Source organism: Mustela lutreola, chromosome 5, assembly GCF_030435805.1.
Source record: "Mustela lutreola isolate mMusLut2 chromosome 5, mMusLut2.pri, whole genome shotgun sequence".
Taxonomy (NCBI): Eukaryota; Metazoa; Chordata; class Mammalia; order Carnivora; family Mustelidae; genus Mustela; species Mustela lutreola.
This window is the reverse complement of record NC_081294.1, coordinates 59,744,388-59,761,322: the sequence shown is the minus strand read 5'-3', so window position 1 is coordinate 59,761,322 and position 16,935 is coordinate 59,744,388. Positions and strand designations below refer to the sequence as shown.

General features: G+C 40.7%; 2 protein-coding genes and 1 pseudogene across 5 annotated transcripts in view; 1 reads left to right on the top strand and 2 right to left on the bottom strand.

Annotated features, from left to right (window-relative positions):
* The window catches only part of DOCK2 (dedicator of cytokinesis 2), a 417,788-nt gene that overhangs the window by 162,412 nt on the left and 238,441 nt on the right, over positions 1 to 16,935 (bottom strand). The window lies entirely within an intron of this gene.
* The window catches only part of INSYN2B (inhibitory synaptic factor family member 2B), a 116,613-nt gene that overhangs the window by 68,548 nt on the left and 31,130 nt on the right, over positions 1 to 16,935 (top strand). The window contains exon 1 of one of the 2 annotated variants that reach the window (XM_059174272.1): positions 14,977 to 15,113. The exons of the other annotated variant lie outside the window; for it this stretch is intronic. The gene's annotated coding sequence lies outside the window, so the exon portion shown is untranslated. Of the gene's footprint in view, positions 1 to 14,976; positions 15,114 to 16,935 lie in introns of those variants that run through there. 2 annotated transcript variants of the gene reach the window in all.
* LOC131832775 (U4 spliceosomal RNA) lies at positions 845 to 995 on the bottom strand (annotated as a pseudogene).

Genomic DNA, 16,935 nt, shown 5'->3' with positions numbered 1-16,935 from the left:
ATACATTTTGGATATTAACCCTTTATCCGATATGTGGTTTGCAAATATTTCCCCCCATTCCACAGGTTGTCTTTTCATTCTGTTGATGATTTCCTTTGTGTGCAGAAGCTTTTGAGTTTGATGTGGTCCCACCGGTTATTTTTGCTTTTGGTGTCAGATCAAAAAAAAAAAAAAATCATTACTAAGATCAATGCCAAGAAGCTTATCCCCTTATGTTTTCTTCCAGTTTTATAGTTTCCGCTCTTGCATTCAACTCTAATCCATTTGATTGATTTTTGTGTATAGTGTAAGATAGGGGTCCAGTTTCATTCTTTTGTCTATAGCTGTCCAGTTTTCCCAACACCATTTATTGAAGAGACTACCCTTTCCCCATTGCATATTCTTAACTCCTCTTTCATAAATTAATTGACTATATATGCATGGGATTATTTCTTGTATTTCCATTCTGTTCCATTTATCTGTCTTTTTTTATGCCAATACATACTTTTTCAATTATGGAATTATACTTTGAAATCAAGGAGAAAGATGCCACCCTCTTTGTTTTTCTTTCACATAATTGCTTTGGCTATTTGGGGCATATTTGGCTATTTGTGGTTCCATAAAACATTTAGAATTTTTTTCTATTTCTGCAAAAAAAAAAATGCCACTGGAATTTTGATAGAGAGTACATTGAGGGGTGCCTGGGTGGCTCAGTGGGTTAAAGCCTCTGCCTTCAGCTCAGGTCATGGTCCCAGGGTCCTGGGATCCAGCTCCCCATTGGACTCTCTGCTCAGCAGGGAGCCTGCTTCCTCCCCTTTCTCTCTGCCTGCTTGTGATCTCTGTCTGTCAAATAAATAAATAAAATACTTTAAAAAAAAAGAGAGAGAGAGATTGCATTGAATCCATAGATCACTTTGGGTAGCATGAACATTTTAACAATATTAATTCTTCTCAATTAGCAATAATCGCGCCTCGGATAAACCTCATTGGCTACGATACTGCCACTGCGCAAAGCTAGCAATATTAATTCTTCTAATCCAAGAATATAGAATATATTTCCATTTACTTGTGTTGTTTTCAATTTTTCATCAATGTTTAGAGTTTCTAGTATGCAGGTCTTTTACCTCCTTGGCTAAATTTATTCCAAAGTATTTTATTCTTTTTTCCACTACAGTAAATTGGATCACTTTCTTAATTTCTCTTTCTGATAGTTTGTTGTTGGTGTATAGAAATGCAACTGGTTTTTAAATAGTGATTTTGTATCCTGTAACTTTACTGAATGTGCTAATTAGTTCTAATAGGGCTTTTTTTGTGTGTGTAGGTTTTTACAATTTTCTATGTAGAATATTGTATCATCTGCAAATAAAGACAATTTTGATTTTTCCTTTCTGATTTGCAGAAATCAGAATTTAATTCTTTTTCTTGTCTGAGCAGTCTGGCTATGACATCTAGGACTATATTGAATAGAAGTGGTGAGAGTGGGCATCCTTACCTTGTTCCTGAACTTAGAGGAAAAGCTTTCAGTGTTTCACCTTTGAATTTGATGTTAAATTTGGACTTCTCAGTGGTCTTTACTATGTCAAAGTATGTTTCATCTATACCCAGTCTGTTGTGAGTTTTTAATCATAAAAATATGTTGAATTTTGTCAAGTGCTTTTTCTGCACGTATTGAGATAATTATAATGATTTTTATCCTTCATTTTGTTACTTTAGTTTACCATGTTGTTTCCTTTGTGGATGTTGAACCATTCTCGCATCCCCGGAATCAATCCCCTTTGACCATGGTGTGTGATCTTCGTCTGTGTATTGTTGGATTTGGTTTGTTAATATTTTGTTCAGGATTTTTGCATCTGTGTTCATTAAGGATATTGGCCTATAGTTATTTTTTTTTCTTGTGGTACTCTTGTTGGGATTTGGTATCAGAACAATGCTGGTTTTATAAAATGAGTTCGGTTGTGTTCCCTCCTCTATTTTTTTGTGGAAGACTTTGAGAAGAATCGGTATTAGTTTTTCTTTAAATGTTAAGTGGAATTTACATTAAGCCATCTGGTTCCAAATTTTCCTTTGTTGGAATATTTTGGATGCTTACTAGTAATTGGTTTGTTCAGAATTTCCTTTGTGTATCTGTGTGTGTGTGTGTGTGTGAGAGAGAGAGAGAGAGAGAGAGAGAGAGAGAAATTCAGTCTTTGTAGGTTATACATTTCTAGGAGTTTATCCATTTCTTCTAGGATGTCCAATTTATTGGTATATAATTATTTATAGTAGTCTTTTAAGATCCCTTGTTTCTCTGTAGCTTCAGTTGTAATGTCTCCTCTTTTCATTTATGATTTTATTCATTTGAATCCTCTCTTTTTCTCTTGGTAAGTGTAGTTAATGGTTATCTATTTTGTTCATCTTTTTAAAAAAAAGCTCTTAGTTTCATTGTCTTTTCAGAATCTATTTCATTTATTTTTGCTCTGATCTTTGTTATTTTCATCCTTCTGCTAACTTTGGGCTTAATTTTGTTTTTCTTTTTCTTTCTTGAGGTATACAGTCAAGTTATTTATTTGAGGACTTTCTTTTTTCTTAATGTCTGTTTTATTGCTATAAACTTTTCTCTTAGAATGGCTTTTGCTGCATCCCATAAGATATGGTATGTTGTGTTTTCATTTTCATTTGTCTTAAGAAAACTTCTGTTTTCTCTTTTGACCTATTGGTTGTTTAGAAGTATATATATTATTTAATCTCCACATACTTGTGAATTTTCTAGTTTTCTCCTTGAGCTTGATTTCTAGTTTCATACCATTGTGGTTAGAAAAAAAAAAAAATGCTTGATGTGATTTTTATCTTCTTTAATTTATTAAGACTTGTTTTGTGACCTAACGTAAAATCTATCCTGGAGATTGTTTCACGCGCTCTTGAGAAGAATGCATGCCTGCTGCTATTTGATGGAGTTTTTCCTGTATATGTCTGCTAGCTCCGTCTGGTCTAATGTGTAGTGTAAGCCCAATCATGTGTTCACATTGTAATAAGTTACTTGACTTTATGAGTAAGCAAAAGCACCATCCAGGACCCATATATTTTGAGGAATTTCATTCCCCTTGCAGGTGGAATTTACTTGCATTCCTTTCTCTAATCATTCCGACCTTAACTTATCTCATAACTTGGGACCACATTCAGAAGACCAAATGTCCTGATTTGAAAGTACATTTTAAACATAGAATAGACGGAAGCATATTCTTAGAGCACATATGAGTATGTCTAAACATACCTGAGGAGTCAGAGTTGTATATGCAAATAGCACAAGAATGTGCTTACGTACTTTATTGATTTTCCACAGCTGTTAGAAATGCTTTAATAAATCCAGTTGCTATCAATGGAAAGTTGCTATCAAGCCGGGCTATAAAAATAAAGCCTGGCTTAAATTAAAGGTGAAGCTATTAACATTTGTCCTACAGCCTACAAGACTCTAATGAATTCCTTCCCGGCATTAGTGAACTTGAACCTTAACTGAAATGGGACTACAAAACCCACTGGGGTTTTTCTTGTTCGGTTGTTCATTAAAAGCTTTTCCTGGGAATGGCTTGATCTAAATTGTTCCATAGGTGCTTAGATGAAGACAGAGTAAGTGAGGATGTAAACACAACACATTAACAGAGATTGAGAATCTTTTATAAAATACAAATGTTTCACCAAACAATGCCTGTGTAAAAAGATGTTTAGTTATGGGGATAGAACAGTAGTAAGCACCAGGGCTCTGGGGTAGGGATACTAAACTGCAGATCTATTGACATTCTGGTCTGGATGATTCTTCATTGTAGGAAGCTGTCCTATATATCGTAGGATGTTTAGAATATCTCTGGCCTCTGTCTGCTAGATGCTAGTAGTAACCTTCTCCCCATTGTCACACCAAAAATGTCACCAGACTTTCTAAAATGTCTCCTGGGAGTCAAAATTGCCCCTGGATGAGAACCACTGCTCTAGACAGAGTCAGACTGCTTCATTTGCCTCTCTGCCATTTCCAGCTGATTCTGAGCAAAGCTCTGACCTCTCTAAGCCTTAATTTCCTCATATGTAAAATAGGCATAATTGCACTTCAATTTTTACATGGTTGTTTGCAAGGATTAAATTAGATAATGTATGTGAAGCATTTACCATAATGTCTGGCAAATAGTCTTTATTAAGCAGTAGTTACCATTATCATTAACTACTTTAACTTTCTAAAATGTTCCAGGCAAACAAGCCACAGACTCTAGCTCCTTCTCTGCACGAACCCAGTTATCAGGCACTTCTACAAGAGAGGGAGAAATGGTCTTGCACTTCCTCTTCCAACTGGAATTTCTCCCACACGCTGGATTCCTGGCCTAGGGGCTGCAGCCTGTGCCTTCCCAGGAGGACGAGGAGGATGACTGGGATCCCTACTTGCTCCTTGGTGCTTCTCTGGCCAGGGGTATGACAACAGCAGAGGGGGACAGGAAGAACACAGAAATCTGGGGGTGCAGGCAGGGACCCTGGGCTAGGCAAGCAGGGAGGTGGTCGTTTGGTGGTCATTTGGCTGAAGGGCAGCCCTTATCCATTCATCTCTGGATGGATACCTGGCTTGTTTCCATACCTTGGCTATTGTAATTTATGCTACAATAAATGTAAGGGTGCATGTATCTTTTCAAAAAAAAAAAAAAAAAGAAGGAAAGAAAGAGAAATGGCCAAAAGAATCTTACCAAGACCTCCCTCCTGGATGTATTGTTACTGCCCCCAGGTGAAAGCAGGCTCTTTTCCTAATATAGGGCTTATTAATATGACCTGGACACCTTGATTTATCTAGCCCAGAGAATAATGTAAATGGAATGCAAAGCCAAGTTGCCTGTCAGTAAGCAAGAAAGCCATTTCATTAGTGAACAAAACACCTCAATGGCCATCAGATGTGGATCCCAGATGCATTTCTAGCTACATCTTTTGCTTCACCTTGATTGACATTTGTAAAATCCCAATTTATATTTGTACATCTTTTCATCTACAGGCTCACAATAGATCACAAGCTCCATGAGGGCAATGACTCTGCTCTGTTTGCTGCTGCATTCCCAGTGACAAGGACAGTGCCTGGCTCAGAGAAGGATTCAATAGATACTTACTGAATGCTAGTATTTGCCCCTAAACTGCATTTGTGTTCGTTCTCAGCACCATGATCATTGCCCTTTTATGCATTTCCAGCTGAAGGTTACTGGCTGGCAGTCTTTCTTCCTCAGCCTCTAAATCCCCTGTAGTCTTTACAGAGCTTAAATTTAAGATTGCTTCTAATTCATTTTGACAGTGAAGCAGGGAGGCCAGGAATGTTTTGCCCCTGGCAGGGCGATTTGATTGAAAACAATGAGCTTCAGTGACTAGCTAACCCTAGCTTTAGACTTCCTAGGTGTGTGACCTTGGGCAGATTAAATCATTGCTTTAAAACTCGGTTTCCTCCTCTATCAGACATGGAGATAATAGTAGTACCCTAAAGTTTGTGGTGATAATTAAGACAAATGATCATTTGGTGGCTAATACTTATTGAATTCTGGCCATAAGCATATACTGCCTTGTGTAATCCTTTGAACATCATAGGAGTTAGCTCTACTATCATTCCTGTTTTACATATGAGGAAACCGCAGCTCTTCTAGCAAGCATTGAAGCCTGTTACTTGGTCTCAGAACTTTCTGACTGTCCAAATCCCTTTGCACAATGTCTGATATGTAGTAGACACTCTGTACTTATTGAGTGAATTAAAGAATTAGTGAAAAAAGGTCACAGTTGGAACCACTTAGTAAGTCTCAGCACGAGAAAAATATCCTCATATTCATTTGCAATTAGTACTCTATCCACTTCTAAACCTGCTAAAATACTAAACATAGCATAAGAGAAAATGTTGATGGGTAAAATGGAATAGAGGTTTTCCCAAGGCAACAGGCATTTTAGATATAGTCAGGTTCAAGAGAATTGATTTTAGGGAATCAATTTGACTCCTGAAATGAGTGGTTAAATATCCCCCTGTCAGTAAAAATTCCCTGGCTGCTATAGGTACCCTGACGTATTCTCACTTGGTTCAAGTCTGAAAAGCACAAAGGAGCCACATTGCAGCCGTGGCGAGCAAAGCACACAGGGATGGTCTGGAACTACTAGGCGTAGTTTTGCCGGCCAATTTGCTGGCCACCTCCTGGATCCCCTCTACCACAGTATATGACATGGCGCATCTGTCCAAGCCCTGCCCACACCTCTCTGTTTCCGCTTGATTCTGGATATCATACAAACCCATACACAGGGCCTGGTGAGTGAGTTGTGTTACCCTGGAAGGACTTCATTCCTTTGTGACTGCTCCCAACATGCTTTGTCCTGGGGAAGCCTGAAGATATTTATACTTAGAAACCAGTTTTAAATTATTCTTGCAGAAAGGAGAAACTAGAGGTTACAAAGGGGCAGCTATCAGAGGTTTTTGGTTTGGCCCCCCAATTTTTTAAGAATTTAAATTAGTTACCAACAATAAAAGTTGGGAAATTCAACACCAAATTCCGGTTTCTTTCAAAAAATCATTAGCTCTAATCATACTAGACCTGGATATCATTTGACAATGAGGATTGCCTCTGAGTGGCAGCCGTCCCCTTGATGGCATTTTTCTCACTGCCAATTTTCCCCCCAGCCTACTTCCCTCACCTAAGTTACTCTGAATGCATGTGGGTTTACATGCTTACTAAACTCACTGTAGAAAAAAAAAGAGTGGTTTCTCATTTCACCGAATGCTCTCCACTGCCTCATCTAGTTCTGCCCACAGGCTAGTAAGAGGGTTAGGACTAGTATCTCCGTTTTGTAAATGAGTAACTGAGGTTCAGTCAGAGAGTTTCCACGGCTTGCTCAGGAAGAGCAGGGATTCAAACTTAGGTCTCCCTGGTTCCAGAAGCCAGTTCCTTCCCTATAACTGAACTGCTTTGTTTGGAGAACAATCACAAAGGTGCCCCCTAGACCTCCATCCAGACACTCCCACATGGAAATGGATCTTTGTTAGGAGTGATTTGGGGGGTAATTAACCCACAATTATCTCCATAAAGTGTTACTGTAGGGAATTCTGGTGTGGCTAATATAGTTAATGCTCAGTGCGCTGCGACCACCCGTGGTGTCTGTGTCAGATGGTCACTGCCCATTTAAATGGTGGGGAGTCTTCCTAATTGACTGAGGAGCCCTCACTAGAGGGGGGAGTCCATGGGATTAGAAAGGGATGTGCTGAGGGGGCTCATGAGGTTGCCGGCACAGTAAAGGCCATGATCCTGGCCAGTCCTTCCCTTCCCCACCCCTACCAGGTTCTCCTCCTGCCCTTCTGCTTGCCTCCCTCCAGTACCTGTTAATGAAAGCTACCCAGAAATGAGACCTTGAAAGTGTGTTTGAATGCACTGGTAGACATCCCATCCACGGGTAGCTGAGTTAGAGGGAACAAGCAGCTCTTTAAAAAATGAAACACATCTCATCTACTTGGCAAGACCAATGTAAAAGGGAGGAGGGACAACTTCCATTAAGCCTCAGAGGGAAAACCCTCCTCAGAGCCAAACAAAACAACTTCCTGGGGCCCAGATCACCAGGCCTCTTGCCAAAGACTCCATCAACACATCACTTTAACCCCCAAAATGTACAAAGGATCCAGACTGCCCCAGAAAACATATTACCTTCTTCCCTCAAATCCATTGGAAACTTTTTCCTTTATCTTTCCTTTTCTTTCCTTAACTTTCCTTTCCTTGCTCAGATTTACTTAGTTATTTGAGAGAGAGCATAAGGAGGGGGGCAGAGGGAGAGGAGAGAGAACCTCAAGCAGACTCTGCACTGAGTGTAGAGCCCCACATGAGGCTTGATCCGATGACCCTAAGATGACAACCTGAGCTGAAACCAAGAGTCAGATGCTTAACTGACTGCACCACCCAGGCACCCCACCGTGGGAAGCTTTTCACTGAGCTCAGAGTGAAGCCCAAACTCCCTGACTTAGGTGATAAAGCCCCCATCAGCCTTTTTCTATACTTACCTCTGGTCTCATGCCTGTCCTGAACACCTTCTACCCTCTGGTTCTCCAAGAATCTGCTCCCTTCTAGTTCCATATTCAGAGGCCTTTGTATCTAGGGTTTCCTGAAGTGTTTCCCTTCCCCTTTGCCCACCCCCAAACCCTTCACCTAGTTAAGTCCTACTTATATTCCATGCTCATATACCTTCCTTTGAAGAAATACCTTTTCCGTGATATCTCACACTCAACCTACCACAAAAACATCAGGGATGCATGCCACTCCTGTAGATTCCTATAGCATGTGACTTCCTTGTGGTGGGTGGTTATCACATTGCATTTAAATCAACACTTCTCTTTTTTTTAATTTAAATGTTACTTAGTTAACATACAATGCAATATTGGTTTCTGGAGTAGAACTCAGTGATTCAACACTTACATACATTACCCAGTGCTCATCACAACAGGCGCCTTCTTTCATACCCACCACCCATTTAACCCATCCCCTTCCACGTCCCTCCATCTACCCTTCGTTTGTTCTCTGTTTTTAAGAATCTTTTATGGCTTGTTTCCCACTCTCCTTTTTTTCTTTTCCCCCTTCCCTTATGTTCATCTGTTTTCTGTCTTAAATTCCACATATGAGATCATATGGTATTTGTCATTCTCTTACTGACTTACTTCACTTAACAAAATATACTCAAGATCCATCCACATTGTTGCAAATGCAAGATTTCATTGGGTTATTATTCAGCTGTTAAAAAACCCTTTTCTTTTATGACTCCTCACTAGCTTGTGAATATAGCAGCTCACTGCTATATTCTCAGTACCCGTCCCATCTCCTACAGAAAAGGGTGCTTGGGAAGGATTTGAGGAAGGAATATATCCATGAGCAGGAACAACCCTTTTTAGAGGGCTCTCCACTCTATAAAACACCCAGCACTACATTGAAAACCTTAGTTCCCGAGTGGTCCTATAGACCTTCAGGAGCGTGTAGCCTATAGAGCAATTAAGACTCAGTATTTCCTACTTTTCCAGCCCAGATCAAGGCCTTCCCCACAATGGGCCTTCTACTCTTCCTGACTTAAACACATAGAAGCCAGGAGCATGAGCTCTGAGACAGATTTCTGATTCAAACTCTTGTACTATTTGCTGCTATGGGAGCCTAGAAAAGTCACTCAATTTCTCTATACCCCAGCTTCCTAAAGTGGGGCTCACTGTGTAGCTCTGAGGATTAAATGGAATCACATTTACAACCTTTAAAACAGAGCCTGATCTGTAGTGAGTGTTCGGTGATACTGGTTATTATCATGTCTTTTCACTCCTATGACACTTCTTAGCAGTTCCTCAGCTCCTTTTGGAGGGAGCTAACACATGACTGGACTAATCTATTATTACTCTCCTGTACTTTCCTAGGTCTTTTTAGTATTTCTAAATACTAAAAAGAGTGTAGTGTAATCCTTGTGAGTAAAGACGTAGTCTCATCTCAATCATGGCTCCTCTAGTAATCTTGCATAGCGAGCTAGAGAACCAAGCAGTTTGCTTGACTGGATGCCTGGGTGATCTTTCTCTTCCAAAGGGTGGTGTTTTAGTTGGGATGGTACACACCATTCATGTTCCAAACCTGAGAGCAGGAGAAGACATCACTGCCCACAGAGCCACAGGCTCCTACAAGATGGTCACCACATAGAAGAAGAAGGTGTGTTCCTTCTCAAAAGACATAAGCCAGTATGGTTACATCATAGCCCATGGCTGAGAGGATCCAGGAAAATCCCTTCAAGTGGGCCTGGAAAACCCTAGCTGAAGTCATCAGTCTAAGAGACTCAGAATATTGTTTTCCAACTCAAGTCAACTCCAATCAAATTAATTTCCTCACTCCACATCTTCCCCACTGCCCACCCCCCACCACCAATAACCCATCTACTAAGAAGTTTAGCCAAAATAATTTTTTAAATGTATCCAATTCACACCATCTTCATTATTACTATCCAGTCCAACCACTTCCATTTCTCACCCGGTTGACTGTAATAGTCACATTGCTGTCGCCCCAGTTCTACTTTTGTACTGATCCGACCCATTCTTCTCAGGATGACAACAAAAGTCATTTCAAAACACAAATGTGCTCCTGTCTCTCTGTCTCTGGGTGTCTCCCTCTCTCTCCCCTTCCTCCCAAATACACACCATTTAAAACTCTTAAAATCATCTTATTGCTTTCAGAATCAACCAAAAGACTTCACATGGCTTTCAGGACCAGACCAATCTTATTGCTCTTGTTTTTCCCTTTAGGGCCACTGTTGTCCTGATCCTTGGACTCCAGCTAGATTGGCCTTATTTATCTGTTACAGAGGCCAATACCTCTTGCCTCAAGACTGGCATGAAGAGTACTCTTTAGCTTGGAGCACTTTCTTTCTATGCCTACCGCTTGATAATCCCTTGGTAATGCTCACCATCCCTCCTGAACTTTAATGTCACTTCTTCAGAAAGCACTTGCCTTACCCCTGATGGAAATTTGGTCTCCCTATTATTCTATCATAAGACCCCATTTTTTTTCTCATAACACTCAGCATAGTTTATAATTATCTATTCGTGATTAACTTATTTCATCATTCTATGTATCAAAGCCATGTATAACTTTTAATTAAAGCTTCTAATTAGTAATAGTGAACCAAGAAGACAACATTCTTGAGATAACTACAGCCAAAACAGAAACACTCGATGTTTAAGTTTACTTCATAGATGTGCACTTTACCTAAGATCCAGAAGATCTGTTTGGCCTATAGAATCCTTCATATTTCCTGTCCACCAGTCTTCTTCTGATATTTGCCACTTGACTTTGCCCTCACTACAGTAAACCAGTTCAGGTGAAAGGAACAACTTTCATTTCCCTATTTAAAATAGGCACATCCTCAAATCTCTGGCTTCCTTTTCTTCACATACTTGAATTCCTACTCATCCTTAAAGGAATGGCCCAGGTTCCCTTCCCCGGGAAGAATTTCCTGACTACAGCAACAGATTAGGCACAGTGAAGGTGGCTTTCCAGCATAGCTTGACCTTGTTTAGAGCTTGCCTCGTACCATAATGTCTGTAACTTGCCCATTTCATTCTCTGGACTTGAGAACTTAAAGGTATCCCTGATACCCAGCATGATGTTTGGCACACAGGGAACACACTGGGTGCTTGGTAGAAGTAAACTGGAAGAGAGAAGGGAGAAAGGGAGGAAGGGAGGGAAGGGAAAGGAAAGGAAAAACAGGTTTATGATTTCGAGGGCTGGGGGAAAAAAAAAGATAGGTAGTTTTTTGAGAATCCCATGAAGTTAATGGAGAGAGATGACATAAATTGAAAATCAATACCAATTATTATATGATTAGGGAAGAGATGCCTGATAACACTAATTAGTGCTGTAAAAGTCCAGATACTTTTTTTTTTTCTGGAAAACCTGTTTAAAAAAAAAAAAAGTAAGGAATAAAATCTTTTAGAGTTAAAACAAAACAAAACAGAACAAAAAAGCACAATATGAACAGTAGGAAGACCCATTTGTTAGGCAGTCTTCATGTGTCAACAAGGAATGGAAAGGAACATTGTGAGCCTCATCTTTGATTGCAATATCTTCCCGAACAAAATGTGATATGCACAGAGGTCCATTTCCAAGACACTAATATCAAACAAAGCAATCTAAGCCAAGGGCCTTCCCAGACCTGTTCCAATCCTGAGTCTTCAAGTGGCTCTGTACAGCCGTGGACAAAAATTCATATTCTCCGTTACTGCTCTTCTCAGATCCACTTGAGAAGGCTCCTTTCTGACACATAGGGAGACTGCAATCATTGATTTTGGTGCCGACTTGACATCATATTTCTAGGCAAGATCTCCCTCCATGGTCCCATTACAGCTGCCTCTGCAGGGAGAAAGCTGGGAATACTGATCCCATTTACAGACAGTGAAATAGAAGGCTCAAGGCAGGATGCCAGGCACTTTCAGGACCAAAAGCCCTTGCTCTCCCTAATGAGTCATACTCTCTGGGCATCCTTAAGGGAAGGAGATGCCATCACTCAATTTGATTTATTTCAGCTCAACAGTCACTTTGCCATCAACGTTCCCATTGGTCACATTTATTGAGATTGTACTAAGCGCCTGGCACTATGTCTCATGATCTCTTTTAATCCACACATATCAGCCATTTGAGATAGGTCCCATTTACTTGCCACTTTGTATTTTATATATGAGGAAACCAAGGCTCAGAGAGTGTATACCATTCATCTAAACCAGATTTAAACCCAGGTTTTCCTGTCTCTATAGCCCATATCCTTAACCACTGGGTGCTGCTACTGAAACCACCATTCTATCACCTTGTTTCTTCCTGTTTGCCTCTTTGGTTGCTTAAATTTTCCTTCTGGTCATCTGACTTGCTGCTGTATATAATTATAGAGATCTGCAAACATTGTGCCCACAACCTGTTCGTCTAAATAAGATGTATTGGAATACCAACATGCACATTTATTTATGTATTATTATCTATGGATGCTTTCATGCTACAATGGCAGACCTGAATATTTGTATCAGAGACCATCGAAAATTGCAAATATTGACTATCTGACTCTTGATAGAAATAGTTTGCCAATCCCTGATATGCTAAGCAACCACTATGCTAAAAGCTTAACTTTTATTTTCTTATTTAACTTATACTACAATTGTGTGTGTGTGTGTGTGTGTCTAAGTGTGCAGGGGGTACTCAGATCAATCCTATTTTACAAATAAGGAAACGGAGTCTTGAAAACCTCAGAGCCAGTAAATGATGGAGCCATAATTCAAACCCAGGCAGTCAGACTCTAGAACGCATGCTCCTAACTATAAGCTAAAGATGTCTGTTATGGGGCAAGCTCTCCACTGGAACTGCTCATATGATGCTGAACAAGATGGCACTGCCCAAAGGAGCTCTGCTGAGAATAAGAGGACAGCAGCACAGGTGATAAGTGCCCTGATGGAAGAGAGCTGGGTTGGGGCTGTGGGATCCTGGGGGATATACACCTCCTTGTGCTGATTTTAACTGGGACACATACAGGAGGTTGGTGGCAGGTAATATACTCACTTCCAACGAGGAGAGGGTTGCCCCAAATCTACTGACAATTGCTTAGCCAATTGATTTTCTAATAGTCTTTATTTTAAACAGTAATTTTAAAAAGTGACTTGGTAGCCAGACTATCTGTTGATTTCTAAGTGAGTAGCTTTGTAGGGAATGGTTTTGTTGGAGTCATTAATCCACATTCGAGGGAGACAAGCTCGTCTCTCTTTTTGATAATCTGTTCCCATCTTCTGTAAACTTGGAGAATATGAAAGAAAGGGTTTCAGGAGCCATCGCTATGCTCCCTGACAATGCAGTGAGCCTTCCGGCATAGTCCTGAAGGCTGGCCATCTAGACAACATTTGCATGGATAGAGACCTCATGGGTCACTTGACTGCACTGTTGGATTACTTGAGTTTGTGTGAATTTATGTCTTTAGCTGAAACTCAACTTATATTCTTGAGATATTCCACCATGGAGTTCTGGTTCTGTTTTCAGAAACACTGCAGAACAATGCTACTCCCCACTTCATGTGGTAGTGAAGTTTTCAAAGGGAACATCATGTTTCTTCCAACCATTTCTTTTTTGGGGGGTTAAAGAGCTCACATTCCTTCAACCATTTTTACTATGATACTTTTTCCAAATCTCATTATAATTCTCTTTTCTTATGGAGTTGAAACCTGAAATCTTGGATTTGCAAAAAAAAAAAAAAAATCAAACCAAATATTCTTATGATAAGACCTTCTTAGAGCTGAAGTTTCTAGTGATGATATTATATATTTCCTAGCACTAAATCATGATAATGGCATGTCTTATTGGATTTCCCTTTCTGCCGTGGGTTACTAGGAAGCTCACAGCAAAGCTTATGCTTGATTTTCTCCTCTTTCCTAATTTGATTTTTGTCTCCTATCTCCTATCAATTGCTATTGCTTTCAGTTTTATTGTATCTATTTTTTATGTAAACTATTTCATATATCCACCTCTATTTTATCAATCAATTCTTTCACCCACTATGTGCAGCAGCTTTGCTGGTTCTCACACTTTGATAATGATGATGATAATGATTCCAATAGTAATGATACTAGTAATGATAAAAGGAGCCCACATTTATTAAATGCCTCTGGACAGACTGTCACTTTTCTGAATGCTTTACAAGTGTGACTTAATTAAAACCTTACAGTCATCCTATGAAGTAATATTATTAGCCACATATTATAGATAAGGAAACTAAAGCACAGAGAGGTTAAGTAATTTACCCTACATTATAGATTCAGAAAATAGCAGCGCCAGTTTGAAACCTAGACAGTCCGTCTTCAAAATTCATGTCCTTGTCCACTGTGCTATACTAACTAAATTATCAGACCACTTCAAGCCATTCCACATCAACTCTGGGCCCAAAATTTCTGGATCTCATCCTAGGGAATACTGATGTGGGCTTTGAGGAGTTGCTCACCACTGGCCCCAGTAACAGTAGTTTCTGGCTCCTTCATTGTCTGTCTGTATACTCTGGGTACTCCCTCCAATCCTGTGCTGCTGTCTAGCAACACAGCACTGGGAATCAGACGGACAGCCCCAAGCATTGGCCCAGCTGGGATCATGGAGGGTGGCCAGGCTCTGGCTTGAGACCACATCATTTGTATAAAGGTCCATGTTCAGGCAAGACAAGGGTGAGGTGGGACAACCAGGGAACAATGCACAGGCTGGAAAACAGGAGAAAAGGGAGATAGGAAGCCAAGAAGTCTGCTGGCTGATCCTTACTATACCTATTATGTGCCAGATACTTAATTCCATAAGCCAGTTATTCTTCTCATTCTGAAAGAAGGAAATGGAGTTCACAGAGATTAGGTGACTTCTTCTAGGTCATTCAGCAGGGTAGGTATAAACATGGGAATAACTCTTTGTGGTCTCACTAAAGAAGTATTAGTATTCCATTCCAGAATACAGAATGTTACCCTTACTCCTAGGGGCTTTGGTCAGAGTTGAGAACATGGAGCGAGGGCCAGACCCGCAGTGGCTGAAGTCTGAGGGATGCGAGGTGCACTGGGGGACTTGAAGAGGACGATGTTCCTCTCAGCACAAGAGGAGGCTGCTTCTGTCCAGGTTAGGCACTGTGGGAGGGACTTGGTTGAGTACAGATGTCAAAGAGTGACATCCTAAAGAGAGCCCTCAGGAAAGGGGTGCATGTATTCAGCTCAGTGCCTTTCTCCATTCTCCACCCTGGAGGGTGACCAGGGAGCTGGACTGGGTGTAGGCTGGACCGCTGCCAGAAGATAATGCCTGGCTCTCTGTGCATATGTCCTTGCTGTTGCAAGAAGAATAGGAAGGAAGGAAAGCGTTAATGAAAGGAAGAGAAAGAAAGAAGAAAGATGGAGGAAGAGAGAAGATATTGAAACATGAGCTTTTATGCTTTTGTGATTTGCCCAATATCAGTGTGTCAAAGGAAGCCCTTTCTCTTAGGCAAATGCCATGGCCCCGTCAAGTGAAAGGCAATGAAATATGTCCTCACTGGCCTGTGATTTGTATGGGAGGCAGACAGGGCTTCACAACTACCCCAGCAGAAAGCATATGGGAAGTCCAGAAAGGGATACTGGATTTAGCAATAATCTGAGGTCCCTATAACAGAGAACCAGGAAGGAGTCAGAAGGAAATGGACAACAAAAAGCCATAGAGAGCTTCTTAGTCCCTTGGGAAAAACCAGTCTCACAAAGAACAACAATAAAACAAGAGACATTTGATAGCATTTTTCCCTTAAAGTTTCATTTTTATTAATTCCATCCTTAGTGCTACTTGAGATTTGCTACAGCCCGCAGCAGAGACTTTCAGGTCCTGGAATTTTGTGTATCTCTGTGTGACCTGGGGCCCAACGCATAGTCATAGTCATGGTAAGAATAAGAACAATAAGGCCATTGCTTATTGAGCACCTACTAGGTGCCACACATGATACTGGCTAGGCACACCATTTGCTCACCTCAGAAACAGAAGGTGTGTTCTGTAACAGCTTTGAAGTCCTCTGCTTTTGCAACTACTGGCTGCCACTGAGCTCTCAGTTCATCTGTGATTAGATCAGACCATAAACTTTCCCCCTCTTCCCTTCTCCTTGTTAAAATTCTGCAGTGTAGGCAGGGATCCAGAAGTGGAAAAGCCTTCATTGCAGTTGACTGCCAACACTTTGCAGTACCACAGTGGATGGAGCACTGCAGAGTCCAAGGCTTGACAATTATTCTTGGTGGGTGTGTGGTGTATGTGTATATATCAGAAGTGGGGTCCCTGGCAAGCCCAGGCTGTAGTTTGCTTCTGCTGGCCCTCACTCAAGGCAGCTCTGGTTGTCACTCAATTTCTTCCAGGCACCAGGGAAGCTCCCTGATCTAATAAAGGTTTGAGGTCTTTGGGTACTGCCAGACCACACTCTTCTTGGTCAAATCTTTCCTTCTACAGTTTCCTCATCTGCAAAATGGAAGTGATAATGCCTGGTCTTGGCAGAACTTGTTGTAAGGCCAAAATTGGCTGGTAAATCTGAAAACACTGTGAAAACATTAGCATTGCTACTAAAGAGTGTGGAAGGGTCACTGGAGCCATTCTTATTTTAGTCTAAGTACAAGCATTTTAATCAACCAAATGTGTTGGATGGGTTTACACAGGAACATAAATCTTTTTGGAATGGGAAGACTTTTCCAATTTATTCATAACAGCTGTAGATAACCTGCAGGATGAAATTGCCAAATGAAATCTCAGACTATAAGAGGGTAACAGAGTTCCCAGCTGCCACAGAACCAAAGAAGGTGCTACTAATGGGGAAGGAGTTTCTTGCCTTTCACTGCCACTAGATCATCGCCCCTCACTACTGAAATAGGAAGTATCAAAGTCTCAACATTGAAAAAAAACCTAGAAGTGACCTGAGTCAACTATACCCTATGAATGAATC